At 47.8% G+C, this 6,469-nt stretch overlaps 1 protein-coding gene across 10 annotated transcripts in view; it reads left to right on the top strand.

Annotated features, from left to right (window-relative positions):
- Positions 1-3,117: 3,117 nt before the first annotated feature.
- Positions 3,118-6,469, top strand: part of Kidins220 (kinase D interacting substrate 220) — an 88,548-nt gene continuing 85,196 nt past the window's right edge. For 9 of the 10 annotated variants that reach the window (XM_029484866.1, XM_029484862.1, XM_029484865.1 and 6 more), the window contains exon 1: positions 3,118-3,267. The gene's annotated coding sequence lies outside the window, so the exon portion shown is untranslated. Of the gene's footprint in view, positions 3,293-6,469 lie in introns of all 10 variants that reach the window. The other variant, XM_029484863.1, reaches the window with a different exon arrangement.

Genomic DNA, 6,469 nt, shown 5'->3' on the forward strand with positions numbered 1-6,469 from the left:
GGGAAGTGGGGGGCGCTATGGGGGACTTTTGGGATAGCATTGGAAATGTAATTGAGGAAAATATGTAATAAAAATATTAAAAATTTAAAAAAATACTTAATTTTCTAACTCCTCTGGGTTGTGGGAATGGGGTACCATAAGAGAGAAGGAGTCAGATACCCTGTAACTGAATTTATAGGCAGCTATTAGGCCACCAATGTGGGTGCTGGAACCAAACTCAGATTCTCTGCAAGAGCAGGAGCTATGAGCTATCTCTCCAGCTGTCCATATGTACTTTAAATCATAGAAGAGTAACACTGTAGCTGAGGCTGGCCTTAAATTAACAGCAATCCTCCTGCCTCAGTCTCCTCTATGCAGTGGAATTATAAGTATGATCTATCATACCAGCCAAGAAAGAACCATTTTAGAGCAACATAGTGTATAAAACATGTTGAGATTTCTGTGGAAAATATGCTAGACAATGAAATTGAAGCCACAGAGAAAGATTAGACCGTTGAAGTCATCAGGCCAGGTGCTGATGCTATGGAAAAAGGACCCGAGGGCGATCAAATTACAGCCTTGATGGAAAGCATGGCAAGGAGTGGAAAGATAATGCCTATTTTTCCTTCTACATAAAAACACATGACAAGAAGGTAAGCCAGACTCTCAAAGCCGCTGATTCAGAGTCTTGGGTTGTTGAGTGATTCCAGAATCAACCCCATTGGGTGTGTCTCTTGGAAAGATCTAGGCAGGCTACATGAACCAGAGAAAGACCAGAGAGCAAGGGAAGAGGCACGTCTTTGAGACAAAACTGAGGAGGAAGCCTCTTAGTTCTGCAGTAGTTCGCTTGCAAAACTGGGTATGAGGGTCCATAGCGTGGAAGGGACCAGGGGCTGGCAAATACTTGTTATCAAAATGAAACTTTCCCCTGAGTCAGAGTAACCTTTCACAGAGGCAGGAGGTAGAGGATAGAAACATGTAGATTAACCCTGCTTCACCTAGGACTGCCCTGCAAATACTGCCTCCTTATCTCTCCCAATCCCCACAACATTTTGAATGGTTCTAAAAATCACTTTTATAAAATGTTATCTAGTCATTCTTAAATAATTAAAAATTTCATTTTATGGAAGAAATGCCTTATCCCTATAATTAAAAAGAAAAGGTCTGAGAGTTTTACCCCAATTCCTGTTCAGACCTGCCTGGCCCACGGCAGGGCAGGGGCTGGCTTTAGGATTGTTGGAATGTGTTCCCAGCCTCCTTGCCTCTCCTCATTGAGCCCACTCTGCATCCTGGTACCCTAACCTGCAGTTCCTAACCACAGTGCTTTCCAGATCAGCCCTAGGGAAGAACGGTGTGTTCCCTGAATGTCTGCAGGGATTTGGTTTCAATGATAGGTCCCCCGAGCCGGGCTTGTGTCTGAGACCAAAGGCAAACAGTGGGATGTGCTTGCCCCTCATTCTGGTTTCCCCGCTGGAGGCAGAGAGCTCTGTGTAGGAAAACATGAGCCTGGTCCTGTCTAAATCCAGCTTCCTGGCTTGTGGAAGTCGTCCCATTAATCTACTTGTCCCTCTGCACAAGTTAAAGGTACATGAAGGAGGGTCTGGGAGACTTGGATGAGAAATGGGCTGGAGGGCTAGGGTCAGGAACCTTCAGCCAATCTTTCTCTCAAATGTGAGCCCCTGGGGGTAGCCCCCAAGGGCACAGGAACTACATTTCCGCAGCTATTTCTCTTCAGTGAGATCTTTTCAGTGACCTCTCTCACCCCTTGATAAGTCTCCCTCTCCCTCCCTCCCCTTCTCTCCTTCCTTCCTCTTCTTCCTCTTCCTCCTCCTCCTCCTCTTGAGACAGGGTTTCACTATGCAGCCAGCCTCTAACTCACAGAGATTCCCCCTGCCTCTGCTTCTGAGTGCTGAGGGCAAAGGTGTGTACCACGAAGCCCAGTGTGTCTATTAGCAGAAAACACTGGCTAGTTTGCCCTGGCAGGGTTTGAAGGGGAAGGCAGACAGAACAGGGCAAGGTCTGTGAGGGCATGCCTTCCAAGAGCCTCACTCCCAGGTGCTGTGGGGAACGGGCTCCACGGATGAGGGAGGCTACTGAAGAGTTTAATTGAGAAGTGCTTAGTGTCCTGACGGATAAGAAGGGTTCTGGGTAGGGAGAGGAGTTGAGAGAGTCTGCAGCCCATGGGGGAGTAAAAGGTTTAAAATAGATCTGCGTGATTAACACAGGAACTGCTTAGACAGTATGGGGTGATATGTGAGATAACTTTCCACTTCCTGTGGGGGGGGTCCCACTCACTTCCGGAGATGGATCAGGAGGGAGCCTATAATATCGGCCATATTGGGGATGAGACTGACTGTGGGCAGAACTCTGGAACTCTGAATTAATTAAGGTAGGTGGAACCTGGGAAGGAGTACCATGGCTGGAAGAAGACTAGGAAATGGGTGTCACGAGGCCCTTTGAAGGGAACATTGCCAGGATGGGGTTGCTGATGGTAGTCAGGGATCAGTTAATAGCATTTGGTGATACTCCAGAGACACCTTCTGCAGAGGTGGGAAGAGCAAAGTCTGGCAGGGCCTTGGTGGGGGGGTTGGGGATGGGATCCTCAGCTGGAAGGAGGCAGTATGGACGGCTGCGGAGGCAGTGCATTCTTCTGATGATGGAGAAGGCAAATTTCGGGCTTCTGGACCCTAGAAGGAGGAACTAAGCGACTTTCGTTTGCAACAGTGGGCAATGGCTTCCAAAGTTGTAATTGTGGTTTATTTCTCTGAATGATTGCTTATAATGTCAGGTACGGGTTATAAATTAACTTTAATAAGCGCCAATGACAGGGAAAATATTGCCTGGGGCACCTGTGAAAAATACACTCACTTAGCTGGGTCAGCTGGGAGGTGGAGGCAGGAGGATCTGGAGTATAAGGTCATTCTTGGCTACATAGCAAGTTTGAAGCCTGCTTGGGCGACTTTGACTCTGTATCAAAACCAACCCAACCCATCTGAAGCCAAACCAGGCAAAGAAGCAATGTCTCCATTCCTTTAAAATAGAGGGAAGGGCGTCCAAGCCACTTCAGCACCTGCAACTCTCCCCACACTGCCCCCTCCAGGAGGCGTGGCCACCAGGGGCACCGCCCACCGCACGACCACGTGACCTGTCAGTTCCTGAGTCCCAGGAAGATGGCCGCCGGGCGTGGTGCGGGCATAGCTGTGTGCTCTTGGCGTCTCGTCCTCTGACGAGGTCTGCGGCGCTGTTCTGCAGAGCTGAGGGCGCCGTCCTCGGCCAGGCCGTGACACGGTCAGTGCGGAGGCGGAGAGGTCGGGTGAGGCAGAGCGACAGAGTGTCCGAGGCTGGGGGAGTCTCTCGGTGGCACCGGAGAGGGGGAGGGGGCCGGGATCGGAGGCTGGGTGCGGGGCGTCCGGGCCGAGAGGGCGAGGTCGGTGCAGCGGAGCGCGGAAGGCAGGCGCTCCGGTGCGGCGTTCTCCCGTGAGCACTGACTCCAGGCCCAGGCCGCTTTCCTTGCTGTCACACCCATCACTTAGCGAGTCCCGCAGCCGGTGCCTCTGAGCCTTACCTTCTTGGTTGCTTTGCTTTCCAGGGAGGAGAAGTTGTTTTCTTCTGTGCTAAATTGCGGAACCCACTGCCCCCATTGTCCTGTGCAGGCTTTTAAACGCCTTGCAAGATACCCGCCAGCCCCCGAATAGAACGCGTCCATGTTTGCTTTGTGGGGATTTGTAATTTTTTTTTTTCCCAAGGTTGTCTTCACGTATAGAAAGGTTTAAACCATTTTAGACCATTTTCTCATTAATAACTGTTTGCGGAGCTCTCTGCCCTCTAGAGGTGCTTGCTAAAAATGCACCGGTTTTGCTTTTCCGAGCTTCCCATTTTTTGGTGTGGGGTGTGGCTGAGGAAAAACCTCTTGGAGGTGATTTTGATGGGTTAGTCCCCCGCTCTCTTTTTGACGCTACGAAAAAACAAGGCGTCTACAGTAAAAGGAAAAGACGCATAATCTATTTTTAAGGGCAGTTGGGTGTCTGGTTCAGAGCCAAGACTGGAAATGCTGTGGCAAGGTGCGTTCTTTGTTCTCAAGCTTTACAACGACAGTCAGTCTACTTGATCAGACCGATTTGGGGGTCCTTGTTAAAAATTTGTTTCTGAGCTTTACCACAGGCCTGCAAAAATGGGACTATTTGGGTCAGGAGACAAATAATTGCACACCAGTTTGAGAATCCTTTTAAACACGCTGAGAATGGTTTCCAGACTTATCTTTGGCATCTCGTTCCCATAAATTCTTTTCTCCTTTTCATTTTTTCTACCTTCCCTCTTTCCTTCCTTCCTTCTCTCTCTCTCCCTCCCTTCTTCCTTTTTCTCCTCCTCCTTCATCCCCCACTTCTTTTTTTTCCCCTTCTTCCTCCCTGGTCTTCTTAATATGTAGCCCTGGTCTTCTTGGAACTGATAGAGATCAGCCTGCTTCTGCCTCCCAGGCCCGTGTGCCACTACATCATTCTCTAATCCAGCTCTTTAAGGGCATCCCCACAGCCCCAATCAATTCTAAGGTGGCTGGTTGGAAGGGGCAGACACATGTAACGAAATGCCTGCTGCCTTCTTTCCTAGACTTTCCTATCTTCTCCCACCTCTCTTCTTTCCCTTCCATCCCTGCACACATGGGTGCTCTTTCTCTGGTGTTCATGACAACAACACTAACATTGTTTTTCATTCCCCAGTCACATGGTCGTTTATTATTTTTTTCCTTATCTCTGGATATTTTGTTCTGTCCAAAATTCAAACTTTGGGAATTCTATTTGGTTAAACGTAATGTGTTGCATTTCTTTTCCACTTTAATTGCCTGATTCCTTTCCTATAGGCTGTCTGTTTTGGTCCCTAACTTGTGCCTAGAGTTCTGATTCTTTTTTTTTTTTAAGTCTATATTGTGTATGCATGTACTGCTAAATTATATTTTTCTATATATAATCCTGTGTGAGCTTGTCATCCCCTTTTCCAGCTTTTGTTGAAGAATGTCAGTTTTATTTTTCTCCACTGAATTCCTGAATGTTTGGAAGGCACAAGCAGACACCTTGGGGAAAGGAGGCTTCTGGGGTTGAGGAGAGGTCAGAATCCTGGGTTGCTTCATGGCCTGTGTCTCAGGGGCCACACTTAGGCTGCACCGAGGAAGAGGCTTTCTCTGTTCATAGCTTTAAGATCATTCTCTGATGATTGTGATTTTATTTACACATCATCAATAGTGCCCTGGACAGTTTTTTTTTTTTTTAAAGATGCATTTATTGCATTTACATGAGTATGCTGTCACTCTCTTCAGACACACAGGAGAGGACACCAGATACCATTACAATAGTTGTGAGCCACCATGTGGTTGCTGGGAATTGAACTCAGGACCTCTGGAAGAGCAGTCAGTTAGTGCTCTTAACCACTGAGCCATCTCTCCAGCCCTGACCTGGACAGTTTTAATTCCAATTCTGGACTGGCCCAGCTTATCTTTTGAGTGTCACATGTACAGATTGTTGTTATAGTCCTGCGTGCGGCTTATGGTAGAGAACATGCTGTTGAGGGTGAAGGGCCCTCTCTGTGGACAAAGACACCCAAAAGAGGCTTCCTTTATGTGCCTATGTCGTTACTCAACTTGACCATTCCCTCATGAGATCCTTCTTGTTCTAGGCCTGTAATGGGTTCTGAAGACATAACCGTGGAGACAGACTGTAAGCTTAAAGAGACACATATCTAAGCCATTGTGGACGTTGAAGCCATAGCTGTCACTTGTATGCAGGATATGTTTTGGATTATTGGGAGTATAAATGCTGGCATTCCGGGTTGATGAACATGGGCAAACTCATGATTCTACCAACACTGGGTTGGTTCTACCATAAGCCAGGCACTTCTCCAGCTGTTAGAAACTGAGTGGTGAACAGAGCCCTGATTCTTACTGAACTCCTTGGTGGAGTAGGGAAAGCAGTTTAAATAAGTAAATGGCATGTGGAGTCATGCTAAACACTATCCTGAAGAAAGCTAGTTATAGAATGGTGGTAGTAGTGGGAGGCGAGAGCTGTTTTATACGTAGAGGCTGGGAGTGCTCATGGTCAGGTAACGTTTGTATGGAAACACAAGATGGCTTGAGTAAAGTTAAGTAGAGACTGGTAGGAGATGAACCTAGGAGAAGGGGCAGTTTAAGCAAAGCTAGAGCTAGGAGTGCCATGCATGCAAGAATATGACACTGGCTTTTACTTTTTATTATTTTCTTTATATACATTTCAAATGCTATCCGGAAAGTTCCCTATACCCTCCCCCCACCCTGCCCCCCTACCCACCCACTCCCACTTCTTGGCTCTGGTGTTCCCCTGTACTGGGGCATATAGAGTTTCCAAGACCAAGGGGCCTCTCTTACCAATGATGGCCGACTAGGCCATCTTCTGCTACGTATGCAGCTAGAGACAGGAGCTCTGGGGGTACTGGTTAGTTCACATTGTTGTTCCACCTATAGGGTTGC

The sequence above is a fragment of the Mus caroli genome, chromosome 12, assembly GCF_900094665.2.
Source record: "Mus caroli chromosome 12, CAROLI_EIJ_v1.1, whole genome shotgun sequence".
NCBI classification, from domain to species: domain Eukaryota; kingdom Metazoa; phylum Chordata; class Mammalia; order Rodentia; family Muridae; genus Mus; species Mus caroli.